The sequence below is a fragment of the Apodemus sylvaticus genome, chromosome 16 (genome assembly GCF_947179515.1).
Source record: "Apodemus sylvaticus chromosome 16, mApoSyl1.1, whole genome shotgun sequence".
Classification (NCBI taxonomy): Eukaryota; Metazoa; Chordata; class Mammalia; order Rodentia; family Muridae; genus Apodemus; species Apodemus sylvaticus.
In genome coordinates, this window is record NC_067487.1 from 64,789,705 (window position 1) to 64,804,320 (window position 14,616).

The 14,616-nt window shown below is 40.9% G+C and overlaps 1 pseudogene; it reads right to left on the reverse strand.

Annotated features, from left to right (window-relative positions):
• Positions 1-11,752: 11,752 nt before the first annotated feature.
• Positions 11,753-11,842, reverse strand: LOC127667183 (uncharacterized; annotated as a pseudogene).
• Positions 11,843-14,616: the final 2,774 nt, after the last annotated feature.

Here is a 14,616-nt window from a genome sequence, read left to right on the forward strand (position 1 = left end):
TTCCAGAATCCTTTACTGTGGGGATGGATTCCTTAAACATGGGGTTAGCAGCAGGTTGCACCAGACTGCTTCTTTTTTTCTATTGTCCCAGGGAAAGCGGGTAGCCTACCCCTGGCTGATGAGAATGCTCCCCTGTCTGTCTCCTGTCCAGATGTGCGGCATGACCTTAGTAGGACATGTTTGGTCTTCTCTGAGACGTGATGCATGAACTCTGAGAGTGAAAGGCTATGCTAGGCTGGCAGGCTCTAAGGACAAGTGTGCATTGCTCGGTCCGGCCATTTGGAGAATGGGCGGGGATGAGAGAGAGAGGCTCTGAGGTTGCGGAGCCTCAGAACCAGCCGTGCTTTCTGATTTGTCGCCCAGCTCTTCCATCAGGAGTCCTGGAGTCCTGGTAAAGTTCCTGGTAAAACTTGTTCTCCAGTACTCGTGTGTTGTTTTCTCACTACCATGACAGTGCTGTGCATTCAGTAAAACTAAGGAGAAATAAAACATCCCCAAAGTCTACATATATTTTTCCTTGAATTTCAAAGTAATAAATGTCTAATATTAAAAATATGGACCTGAAGAACTTCGGATGGCGGAGAAGCATCTTAAAAAATGCTCAACTTCATTAGTCATTAGGGAAATGCAAATCAAAACAACCCTGAGATTTCACCTTACACCAGTCAGAATGGCTAAGATTAAAAATTCAGGAGACAGCAGGTGTTGGCGAGGATGTGGAGAAAAAGGAACACTCCTCCACTGCTGGTGGGGTTGCAAATTGGTACAACCACTCTGGAAATCAGTCTGGCGGTTCCTCGGAAAACTGGGCATGTCACTTCCGGAAGATCCTGCTCTACCACTCCTGGGCATATACCCAGAGGATTCCCCAGCATGTAATAAGGATACATGCTCCACTGTGTTCATAGCAGCCCTATTTATAATAGCCTGAAACTGGAAAGAACCCAGGTATCCCTCAATAGAAGAATGGATGCAAAAAATGTGGTATATCTACACAATGGAGTACTATTCAGCCATTAGAAACAATGAATTCATGAAATTCTTAAGCAAATGGATGGAGCTAGAGAACATTATACTAAGTGAGGTAACCCAGTCTCAAAAGATCAATCATGGTATGCACTCACTAATAAGTGGATATTAACCTAGAAAACTGGAATACCCAAAACATAATCCACACATCAAATGAGGTACAAGAAGAACGGAGGAGTGGCCCCTTGTTCCAGAAAGACTCAGTGTAGCAGTATAGGGCAAAACCAGAACAGGGAAGTGGGAAGGGGTGGGTGGTAGAAAAGGGGGATGGAAGGGGACTAATGGGACTTTCAGGGAGAGGGGGGGCAGAAAAGGGGAAATAATTTGAAATGTAAATAAAAAAATATATCGAATTAAAAAAAAAGAAAAAAGTATGAAAAATCTTGAAAAGTATGAACATGTCTGAGAAATGTTAAAAAAATCAACCATAAGCCTACTTCCCAGAAAAAAAATAATTTGACCCCACAGTTCCATGTTTGGATAGTTGCAAGCATATGAAATGTAATAATGTACTCTCTTATTCTAATAGCACATTGTGAACATTTTGTACATGCTATTAATTTTTTCTGTTGCATAATTAAGTTGCTGAGTCATTTTGGACAGCGGTGTTGTTGGAAAGGGTTACTTGACAAGCACAGGATAGCGTGTGGTAGACACGTTTCCTAGGAAATGTAAAAACAGATTTGCACAAAGCTTTCCCATCACTCAGCCTTAACTAATGCTAATTCACTAAATATATTTTGGGGCTGAAAAAAGTGTATTTTGGAAGACCATGTTGCACCAATTTTCTATGAACTTGGTACCAAGATACCAAGGAAGCACTCTGGCCTTATGGTATAGAGAAGATAGCGTAAGACTGGGTGAGCATAGAAGGCACAGTTTTGATACCAATGGCATAGAGAACAAGGGTTCAATGTTTCTAAGACTTCTGTGGAAACAGGAAGTTTGATATGCTGTGAGGATACACAGCATTATTACCTGTTCTACTTAGAATTTGTCTGATCCAATTTATTTCTCTATTGCTGTGATAAACACTACCCAAAAGCAACTTGGGAGAAGAAAGTGATTATTTGTCTTACAGTTATAACTAATTATTCAGGGAAGCCGAGGGGGGCACTCAAAGCAGGAACTTTGAGGCAGGAACTGAAGTGGAAAGCACAGGGGTATGGTGCATACTGGCTTTGCTCAGGCTCTGGTTCAGCTATCTTTTATAATACTGCCCAGGTCTACCTGCCCAGGGATGGTACTACTTAGAGCGGGGCAGCCCTTCCTATATAAAAATGATAAAAAAATTATCATGTGGATGGGCCAATCTTCCCCATTGAGATTCCTTCTGAATGTTTGTGCATACATGCATGCCATGTATATGGATTTGAACAAATTAGAATAGATATAGACTTTGAATGTTCTAGGGACTCCTAGAACTCCACAGAGGCTCCTAGGGAGTGATATTACTTGAAAGGATTAGGCCTTGTTGGGCTGGATGTGGCCTTGTTGGCGTGGGTGTGGCCTTGTTGGAGGAAGTATGGCTTTGTGGAGGAAGTGTGCCACTGGAGGTGGACTTTGAAGTTTCATAAGCTCAAGGCAGGCCCAGTGGGTCACTCTGTTCCTGATGCCTGCTGATCCAGTTGCAGAACTCTCCGCTACCTCTCCAGCACCATGCCTCTCTGCATGCTACCATGCTTTCTGCCATTACAACAATGGATTCAACCTCTGAAACATACAAGCCAGCCTCAGTGAGATGCTTTCCTTTATAAGAGTCGCTGCAGTCATGGTATCTCTTCACAGCAATAGGACTTTAACTAAAAGAGCTAGCTCTGGACTTAGTCTCTCTAGTAGACCATGACTCTATGGCTTCCAGTTAGTAGTAGTTGAGCACAACTAAGTTCTGCACAAGTATGCTCCAAGACTCCTTGGCTGAGTGCAGAGAATTCAGAGAGAATGCTATGCTCCTCTAAGAGTTGGGCATTCTCAGTAGTTCTGGTGAGTTGTAGTCATGAAACTAGAGGAGGGTGGAAGAGGGACTTGTCTGAGCACTTATGGGGAGGTTTCCTTTACTCTTATGGAAAAGAAGAGTGTGTTCAGTTGGTTTTTGAGGTCTTTCTCTAAATTCAAAAGTGAGAAACATGAAAAAAATTAGGAGTAAAGGCTATAGCAGATCCCTTGAGGCATGGTGTGTCCTCTCTGTTAGAACCCTGATGTTTCTGGGGTGACATGCTAGCATTCCATTTCCCAGTTCAGGTCAAGGCAGGAGTGACTTGGACAGTACCATGCTGCAGAAGATGCAGCTGTTGGGCAGCTCCTTAAAAAAGGAGCATGAGGATCAATATGTCCTCTCATTTCTCCTCTGCTCTTTCCCTGCTCTTTTTCTTGGACATCTGCTAGTTAGCTACCCTGAAGCTGTTAGGGAGAGCCTAGGGGAGCTGGAGTCCTGAGTCCAAGACTCCAGGAACTCTTCAGCTCTGGATTCTTGGTTCTGAAGGAAAACAGTCTTGTTTCTGAAGAAACACAATATGAATTTTTAAGCAGTTCAGGTTTCCCGACACCTACCTAATTCTCAGTTCGCAACTAAGATACATCCTAACTCTCAGTTCACAATTAAGATACACCCTAACTCTCAATTCACAACTAAGATACACCCTAACTCACAGTTCACAACTAAGATAACCCTCTCAGTTCACAACTAAGATACACCCTAATTCTCAGTTCAAAACTAAAACACACCCTAACTCTCAGTTCTCAACTAAGACACAACATTAAGTTCATTGGAGCAGCTCATACCTTGGACATTTCTTCAATTGGGACAATAGGGAGAGCAACAAATTTGTGAGAAGACTTTGGGATATTCTTTTAGACATGCTAGTGTGCCCATGAGACAGTCAAGGAGGGGATGTTCATTGTGTAGCTGTCTATGGAATATGGTATTTATGCTCTAGAGGGGGCTATTATGGCCACTGAGGTACAGACTGACTATAAGTGGACAGGGCTGGAAATTCCTAGTGAATTCTAAGAAAGAGAAAGAAAGAACTCCTAAGTTGAGCCAGTAATAACTCTCAAAGTTGGAGTTTGAGAAATGAGGAAAACAGAGCAAAGAAGACTGGGAAGTGGTACCTCTAAGGAGGACCAGGAGATTTAAAAAATCTTGTAGCTGAGGGAGGAAGCCATGGGTTTTGATGTACGAAAGGCTCTGTAACCAGGCCAAGAACAATTTTAGTGCAACTATAGAAAAAAAAATACTGATTGTAGTGTCATGGGAGAAAGGGTTGAAAGGAAAAAGAGGAGCAATTGCAGAGAATTATTTTGGAGGAATGTTTTCATGAAGGAAAGCAAGGAAATGGAGTGGGATTCCAGGCCAAGGGAAGATTTAAAAAAAAAAAACCTAGTGTATATGAGAGTGTATTTATATAAAGTTGGAAGTTCCCACAAGAGGCAGAAAATCCAGTATTGAAGAATAGGTATGATTGTTGGACCAGTGTCCTTAGTAGTTGAGATGATTCACACTTCAATGAGTGAGTGAAGGTGTGTGCTTTGCTGGGGACATAGCGGGCTTGTTGGTTGTAACAAGAGTGTAAACATAGACATGCAAGTGGATTTTCACAGTAATAACATTCTTCAAACTTCTTTAATTTCTTCTCCTTTTGAATGTAACAGGCAGCAAAGTCTGCTGTTGAAAATGAGGAAGGGGAAATATGAGTAGAAGCTGTGGAATAATTGTCGAGAGGGGTGGGCAGAGGCCAAAGAGGGCAAGGTTGGTATCCTTAGGCTCCTCCAGAAGTGGTTTTATAGAATGCATTTAGAAGATTAGATGAGGCTAGCTACTACAACTTAACCTGAGCTATTGTTTATTCAATTAAAGTATAGGGAGTCTGGGCATGGTAGTGTATGCCTATAATCCGAGCACTTGAGAAGTAGAGGCAGGAGAATCAGGAGTTCGAGACCAGGTTAGGCTATATAGTGAGACTTTGTCTTAAAGTCAACCAACCAACCAAAAACCAACCAACAACCAATTGCTAACCAACCACCAACCACCAACCACCAAACAACCAACCACCAACCACTAAACAACCAACCACCAACCAACCAACCAAAGAACCAACCAACCAACCAACCAACCAACCAACCAACCAACCAACAAACCAACCAACCAACAGCAAAGACAAGAAAACTTCAAGATTATCATCCCTCTAAGTTTCTTGTATTGCTTTGCAGTCAGTGTTCCCATCTCTCATCTCAACAAAACATGCATCTATTCCTTTAATGTCACCATAACTGAGCTCTAATTATTTCAGCATCTCATTTCATAAATAGAATTACACACCATCTACTCTTTTTATGCCTCACTTCTTTTGCCTAGCAAATTTTTAACCCAAATGATACTTCATTGTATAGAAATCTAAAAATGTATCCTTTCACTTGTGGATAGGCAGAGTTTAAGTTGTTAATGTAATATTCACACACAACTCTTTTTATTTGCTTTTTTTTTTTTTTGAGACAAAGTCTCACTATGTAGTCCAGGCTTACCTCAATCTTTCTGCCTCAGCCTTCTGAGTGCTAGGATTGCAGCTGTGCAGCACCACATCCTGCTTAGTGTACAGACCTTTTAATGTGTGTGTGCTTTAATTCTCTTCAGTAAGCACTTATGATGATCATCATTGCTATTATTCATTTTGTATTTGTATAGCATTATATCTGATTCTAAAACATCTTGAAAATTAACCAGAGACATCACTGTGACTACCATTCCAATAAAGAACCATCTAAGCCCTTGACTCATGGCTTCTGTTGGAGTCATTGGAGCAACAGTTTCCTGATCTTATGAACAATAGCAAGATGAACAAGAAGGGATTCTCAGACGGAAGCATCCACTGCAGGAAGAACAGCATGAGTGGACGGATAATGGGCCTCGATACTCTGGAGCCACAGGAGTAGCCTTGCCCTGTTCCCTTTGCTTTGAGGATTCTCTGGGGGCAACCAATTCTATGTTTTGGGAGATAACAGTAAAAATTTAAGTTTTACTATGAGAAAACAGTTTTTGGTTGGTTGTCTAACTTCTAAGTCACAGCCCAAAAAGGTGGTCCAAAGAGGAGCATCGTGTCTCTCCTACCCGGACCTTTGGAATTCTAGTACTAGACACCTGAATGAAATGTCCTCTTTTGTAAGTGTGAAGTAACTCTGAGATACTGTTATATAGCTTCTTCCTCAGAGAAGTGAATAAATATCTATTTATCCCAGATGGGACACCAAAGACAAGACCAACGAAACCTCTCCCCTGAGGATGAGTTTAGTGAGCCAGCAGTTCCCCTGGGATTGATTACCTGCAGGAGTATAGGTAATACAAAAGCTGTTATGTCACAGCAGTGCCCACCCCAGCACTGTGTGACTCATGAAAGCTGTATCTTCAGAATCTCCAACCTGTCAGCTCCACAGGGCATTCCTCTTCCCCATTTTCTGATTTTATAACCTTAGGAAGGGGCTTGGAAAATCTGCTAACTCCTTTAGAGTCCTCAGCTTCCTGTGTCTCAGCTTCCTGTGTCTCACCCCCCACCCGCTGGACTTGTTAGTCTCTTGAACCTTAGGAATCTCTCTTTCCTCTTGGAGGGAATGTTCTAATTTGGTGGGAACAGTAGCACATTGCTTTAAAGACTTTCAAATTCACCCAAAGGGAAAATTGAGTACTCTGCAGTAAACAGTTCAATTTGCAAATTAAGATTTGTAACCAATTTATTGGAACTTTTCTTTCTACATAATTTGTAAGTACCTGACAGAGCCTCTGGCGCTCGCTGAGGCAATCTGCAGATTTTAAAAAAAGCAATCAATATTCTAAAATGTCTCATCACAGAATTAGGAGTTATGTAAAAATAATTGAAGTAGAAGCAAAAGAACACATTGTTCCCACGGCTTTTAGTTCTTCTCTAGCAATGAATTTTCATGAACTGCTTGGGCTCTTAAGGTAAATTGATATATACTTTAAAAGTTTGTGATTCCTTGTGGCAGGAGTACAATATTTATAGGCTTTTGCTCGCATATTTATATTTATGCTAAATATTTATGGGCAATTGTAAGTAAAATACCTTCTGTGTGTAAATTGCTCATTTAGCATACCACACATCAAACACTGCGTAAATAAATATTGTTGGCAAAACACAAGTGCTTTATCATCTGCGTCTAAAAGATTTCATTAGGGAAATGAGGGGCTGGGAGAAGGGCTCAGCTGGTAAAGCCTGTCAGGCAAGTGTGAGGACCCCTAGACTTTGGATACCGAGAACTCGCGTAAGAGCCTGGTGGGCACTGGTGGTAACCCCAGCACTAAGGAGGCAGAGATGGGGTCCCAGGGATAAGCTGGCTCTCTAGACTTGCTGTGATTGGTGAGCTTCATGTTCAGGAACAGTTCCTGCCATAATAGGTACAGTGGACAGAGGTGGAGGAAGCCACCCAGTGTCAACTTTTGGCCTCTTCCTGCAGTGCATACTTACATGCGCAGATAAACCCATACACATGTTCACCGACGGCGCTGTCTAGTTTTCTGTCAACTTGGTGCAAGCTAGAGGCATCTGAGAGGAGGGAGCCTCAACTGAGAAAATGCTTCTGTAAGGTCAGGCTGTAGGCAAGCCTACAGGAATATTTTCTTAATTCGTGATAGATGTGGGAGGGCCCAGACCATTGTTGGTGTAGACACAACTGGACTGGTGGTCCTGGGTTCTATAGAAAAGCGTGCTGAGCAAATAATGAAGAATAAGCCAATCAATACTACTCTGTATCACCTCCTGCCTCTGGGTCCCTGCCCAGTTTGAGTTCCTACCTTAGCGTCCCTCAATGGACTGTAATACAGAATGTATAAGGTAAATCAAGCCTATCCTTTTCAAGTTGCCTTTGGTCATGGTGTTTCATCACTAACTGAGAAACTCACATACTTGCAAACACACATACATGCACATACACCCACGACCACACAGAGAGAAATGGAGGCAAAAATATTTTAAAGCACACATGACTCACAATATGATCATCTGTACAAGAATCATCACAATAAGAATCGTCTTTATCCAAACAAGTGAAAGATCTGTATGACAAGAACTTCAAGACTCTGAAGAAGGAAATGGAAGAAGACCTCAGAAAATGGAAAAATCTCCCATGTTCATGAATTAGCAGGATTAATATAGTTAAAATGGCCATTTTGCCAAAAGCAATCTACAGATTCAATGCAATACCCATCAAAATCCCAACTCAGTTCTTCATAGAGTTAGAAAGAGCAATTCTCAAATTCATCTGGAATAACAAAAAACCCAGGATAGCTAAAACTATTCTCAACAACAAAAGAAATTATGGGGGAATCAGTATCCTTGACATCAAGCAATACTATAGAGCAATAGTGTTAAAAACTGCATGGTATTGGTACAGAAATAGGCAGGAGGAACAATGGAATAGATTTGAAGATCCAGAAATGAACCCACACACCTATGGCCACTTGATCCTCGACAAAGGAGCTGAAAACATCCAGTGGAAAAAAGATCGCCTTTTCAACAAATGGTGCTGGTTCAACTGGAGGTCAGCATGCAGAAGAATGTGAATTGATCCATCCTTGTCTCCTTGTACTAAGCTCAACTCCAAATGGATCAAAAACCTCCACATAAAGCCAGACACTCTGAAGCTAATAGAAAAGAAACCGGGGAAGGCTCTTAAGGACATCGGTACAGGGGGAAAATTCCTGAACAGAACACCAATAGCTTATGCTCTAAGATCAGTAATTGACAATGGGACCTCATAAAATTACAAAGTTTCTGTAAGACAAAAGACATCATCAAAAGGACAAATTGGCAACCAACAAATTGGGAAAAGATCTTCACCCACCCTACATCAGATAGAGGGCTAATATCCAATATATACAAAGAACTCAAGAAGTTAGACCCCCAAAAGCCAAATAACCCTATTAAAAATGGGGTACAGAGCTAAACAAAGAATTTTCACCCGAAGAACTTCGGATGGCTGAGAAGCATTAAAAAATGCTCAACTTCATTAGTCATTAGAGAAATGCAAATCAAAACAAGCCTGAGATTTCACCTTACACCAGTCAGAATGGCTAAGATTAAAAATTCAGGAGACAGAAGGTGTTGGTGAAGATGTGGAGAAAGAGGAACACTGCTCCACTTCTGGTGGGGTTGCAAATTGGTACAACCACTCTGGAAATCAGTCTGGCGGTTCCTCAGAAAACTGGGCATGTCACTTCCAGAGGATTCTGTTATACCACTCCTGGGCATATACCCAGAGGATTCCCCACCATGTAATAAGGATACATGCTCCACTATGTTCATAGCAGCCCTATTTATAATAGCCAGAAGCTGGAAAGAACCCAGGTATCTCTCAACGGAAGAATGGATGCAAAAAATGTGGTATATACACAATGGAGTACTATTCAGCCATTAGAAACAATGAATTCATGAAATTCTTAGACAAATGGATGAAGCTGGAGAACATCATACCAAGTGAGGTAACCCAGTCTCAAAAGATCAATCATGGTAGGCACTCACTAATAAGTGGATATTAACCTAGAAAACTGGAATACCCAAAACATAATCCATACATCAAATGAAGTACAAGAAGAACGGAGGAGTGGCCCCTGGTTCTGGAAAGACTCAGTGTAGCAGTATAGGGCAAAACCAGAACAGGGAAGTGGAAAGGGGTGGATGGGAGAACAGGGGGAGGGAAGATGGCTTATGGAACTTTCGGGGAGGAGGGGGGCCAGAAAAGGGGAAATCATTTGAAATGTAAATAAAAATTTTATTGAATAAAAAAAAAAGAATCATCTTTATGACTCTGGGGCTGGGGAAAGAGCTGTTGGAAAAAGCTTTCTGAACACCTACACCTTAAGCCTTCAAGAGTTGTCTTTGTTTCTTTTAGCAATGGCGGAGCATTTTTCAAGTGGGACTGTTCAATCACATGCTAACTTGAGCAGAACGTGCCATATATGATCGATGGATTCTGTAGGCAATGATCATACATGCCAGCTAACTAAGGGCCGCTGCCCTGGAGGTTCGTAAACTGTATAGACACAAAAGAGGAGAGGTCACAATGAAGCCACGTCTTAAACGATGTGTCTACCTCCTCTCCCTTCCTAGTCTCTTTCCTCCCACCCACATTTACATCTAAACTATTCATTTAAACACAGGTGGATTGAGGTTTGACCTAAGGAGACATGTGGCTTTGATAACTCCCCCATAGCCCTCAGTTTTCCATTGCTCTCCATCTTTCTTTCTGCAGAAGGCAAGTGATGATGACTGTAAATGTTCTCATGCAGGAGGAGTCTGGTGTACATATTTACTGGCTTTTTTTTTACTCTGTAATTAATATATATATATATATATATATATATATATATATATATATATATATATATATATATGTTATCCAGGTAGATTAGAGACGATTTAATTATGAGCAATTGAGAACCTGGGTTTGGATCCCTGGCACCCACATAAAATCTAGGAGCATCAGCACATGTCTGTGAGTCCAGAGCTGGTGATGAAGTGATAAGGAATTTTTTGGTACATGTCGGTCAACCAGCCTAGCAGAATCAGTGAGCTCCAACGAGAGACCCTGGCTCAGAAAATAAGATGGCCAGAAGATGAGGAAGACACCCAGTGTTGACCCTCTGGCTTTCACATGCTTGGAGACTCATGTATGTATGCACACATGCAGACACACATGTAGACATCTAGACAATGTGTACATCTCTCACATATACATATGTGTCCATCAGAAAATGACTCCTGGGCACAGGGTGCCTTGCCTGAGTTCTTCAGAGCAGAGAGAAAGCATGAACAATGCCTTCAGAGTAACATTTACAAAGGTTTTGTAGAGACAGCCCTAGAGACAAATGAAAGTAGCGTATTTGGTGGATGAATGAGACACCCATGAAAAGTCCTCCGGTAAATCAGTGTGGGCACAGGTAAGGCAGAAGTTGATCAACATGAACTGAAGCTGGTGATGGTGAGGGGCTGTAGGTGGGCTAGGCTGGGTTTGCTGCTCTTGGAGATGGTGACTGAGGAATACTCACCAGACCTGTGAAGAGTGAGGAGTGCCACACAATGGCTAGGTAAATTGTTTTCTGCCGTAATGCTCAGAGAGTTTGATTTCAAGGACCCCTTGCATTTCTTCCTTCCTTCCTTCCTTCCTTCCTTCCTTCCTTCCTTCCTTCCTTCCTTCCTTCCTTCCTTCCTTTCTCTCTCCTTCCTTCCTTCCTTCCTTCCTTCCTTCCTTCCTTCCTTCCTTCCTTCCTTCCTTCCTTCCTTCCTTCTTTCTTTCTTTCTTTCTTTCTTTCTTTCTTTCTTTCTTTCTTTCTTTCTTTCTTTCTTTCTTTCTTTCTTTCTTTCTTTCTTTCTTCATTCTTTCGTTCTTCCTTCCTTTCTCTAGATTTACTTTTATCAATTTTAGGTGTGTGTGTGTGGGCGTGTGCATGTGCGTGTGCGTGTGCGTGTGCGTGTGTGTGTGTGTGTGTGTGTGTAGGGATATTCATACAACAGAGCAGGTGCCCATGAGGCCACAGGCATCAGAAACCCTGAGCTGGAGTTGCAGGCAGTTCTTCACTGTCTACATAGGGGTCCTTTGCAAGAGCAGCACATATTGTTAACCACTCAGCCATCTCTGCAGCCTCCAACATTTTCTTAGACAGCAAAATACACTTATGTATAATCCAGAGTCATACTCCAAAATATTTGTCTTACAGAATGAAAGGTGTCTTCAACAAAAACAGGCATACAAATATTCACAGCGGGTTTGTTTGCTACACTTGATCTTAGCCAAAAGGCCGAGAAGCGATGTTTGTTTGCAATAATAAAAAAATCCCACATGTTCTCTGACAAGTGAATGGATGAACAGACTTGTATATCTGTGTAGGTGAGGACTGTTCAGATAAAAAAAGAAGGAAAGTACACAATTGAGATGCATGTTATCCTGAAATGAAGCCCTTGGAACATTCTCTTCACGTGTTTTTGACACAATTATAGAGATGCAGAACTGACCATGGTCTCCAGGGGTGAGAGTTGTAAGGGAGAGAAGATGCAGGCCTTTCTGTGGAGCAATGGAAGAGTTCAACACACCACAGCTACAGGTATAGAAATCTGCATTCGGTTCACATCATAGAACAGAGCAGCAGAGTGGGGAGAGTGTAAGGAAGAGCTAATGAAAACCCAAACACGGGTAATGTTTTTTTCTTTTTTCATTCATTAATTTATTTATTCACTACAGATTGGAAAAAGATCTTCACCAACACTACATCTGACAAAGGGCTAATAACCAAAATATATAAATTTAGACACCAACAATGCAAATAACCTAATTTACAGAGCTAAACAGAATTCTTAGCATGAATCCCAAATGGCCAAAACAAAACAAAACAAAACCTGTTAACGAAATGTTCAACATCCTTAGCTATCAGGGAAATGTAAATCAAATGACTCTTAAATTCCACCTTACACCCATTAGAATGGCTAAGATGAAAAACTCAAGTGTTAGCACATGCTGGTGAGGATGTGGAGCAAGGGGAACTCTCCTCCATTGCTGGTGGGAGTGAGACTTGTACAACCACTCTGGAAATCAATCTGGCAGTTTTCTAAAAAACTGGAAAGAGTTCTACCTCAAGACCTAGCTGTACCAGTTCTGGGCATATACCCAAAACATGCTCCACCATATCATAAGGACACTTGTTCAACTATGTTCATAATAGCTTTATTTGTAACAGACAGAAACTAGAAAAAAAAAACCTAGATATCCCTTAGCTGAAGAATGGATAAAGAAAATGTGACTCATTTATACAATGGAGTGGTATTCCACTATTAAAAAGAAGGACATCATGAATTTTGCAGGCAAATGGATGGAAAATATCATCCTGAGTGAGGTAACTGAGACCCAAAAGGTTTAGTTAACGTTATTACACCAGTTTCAGTGTGTTCATCTACTATTGTCACAGTATAGTAGTGTAAGATCTTATTTTGGAGAAAATGGAACGAAGAGCTCACAGTAACTCCACAATATTTTTGGAATCTTCCTGTGATCCTGAAATTAATTCAGGTAAATTAGGGAGTTCAGGTAAATTAGGTAAAAAGGTAACGTTCCTATGGACCAGGCCCCAAAAAACTGTAAAATGGAGATTTTTTTTTCCTTAGAGGAGAAGGTGACTTTGGTTTGGGGCATTGTAAATTTGAGTTATCCACTGCACATGTGTATGCACATGTTTTGGGTTTGGGAGTAGGATCTGGTCATGACATGCAGGAGACAAAGTTGATAGAAATAAAGCTGGATAAAGTTATCAAAGCCAGGAATGTAGATCATGGAGGAAAGATCAAAAGCTGAGGCCTGGGACACTCCACTAGGACATAGCATAGGAGAGCATAATGGAGAACAGGCTTACCCTGGCCTTGTTTCTGTTCCCTGTTGCTTCTCATGGTGCGTGCATGCACGAGTGAGTGAGTGTATATTCAAATGTGTGTTCATGTGTGTATAAATGTGTTTGTGTATATGTGTGTGTGTGCATGAGAGAGTGTATACACAAATGGTATGTGTGTTTTGTGTGTGTGTGTGTGTGTGTGTGTGTGAGTGTGTGTGTGTGTGTGTATAGAGTTCCATTCCAAAAATTATACAGGCTCACCTGTAGGTGTAAATTTTCTTCTTTGTTGTGGATTTATTCTTTTCCTCTATGCTTAATCATTTCAGCAATATTTTACAAGGTATTGGTAGGAACATCTCTATTAAACTATTCAGTGAGTCTGTGAAGTGTTTCCTACCAATCTTTGCTGCTACTTGGGATCATATAAAGCAATCTTAATGCTTTGGGAAATCAGCATTAGTCCCATGAAAAGCAGATGCCACAGCCACTGTGGGACCACCTTCTCTAAGGAGAAAAGAAAGGCAGAGTTAGATTTGCTTTCAGGAAAATACATTTAGATTCTTTTAGTTACTAAAATTATTGTTCATTTAAAATCAATTATCTTTTTAAACATTTTATCTACTCCTAGAGAATGTAATACAGTATGTCTCGATCATTCACCTCTACTCCTTGCAACTTTTCCCAGATTCCTTCTTCCATTTCTTTTCTTTTCTTTTCTTTTCTTTTCTTTTCTTTTCTTTCTTTCTTTCCTTCCTCTTTCATTCATTCATTCATTCATTCATTCATTCTTTCCTTCCTTCCTTCCTTTCTTCTTTAAAAGAAACTTTCTTTCAATAACTATCTTTGTCCTTTGAGTTTTCAATCTTTCTGTCCGCTCTTACATGATGTTCCCTGTGCCTTAAGTAAAGGCATTTACTTAATATGTTAATTTGGGATAGACACACTACAATCAATTGATCTCTGGATTTTGACCAGTTGTGGCTATCTGTAATGGAACTGGGAAACTCAGTGCCACAGTTACAAAACCCAGAGGGAAGCTTATTAATAGAATGAGTCAAGCAGAAGACAGAATATAAGATTCAAAGATAAAGTAGAATATCTAGATGAAATAAGCAAGGAACACCAAAAATGTAAAAAGCACAGGAAAGGAACATTAAAAGAATATGGGAAATGATCAAAAGACCAAATCTTGGAATTATAAGCATAGA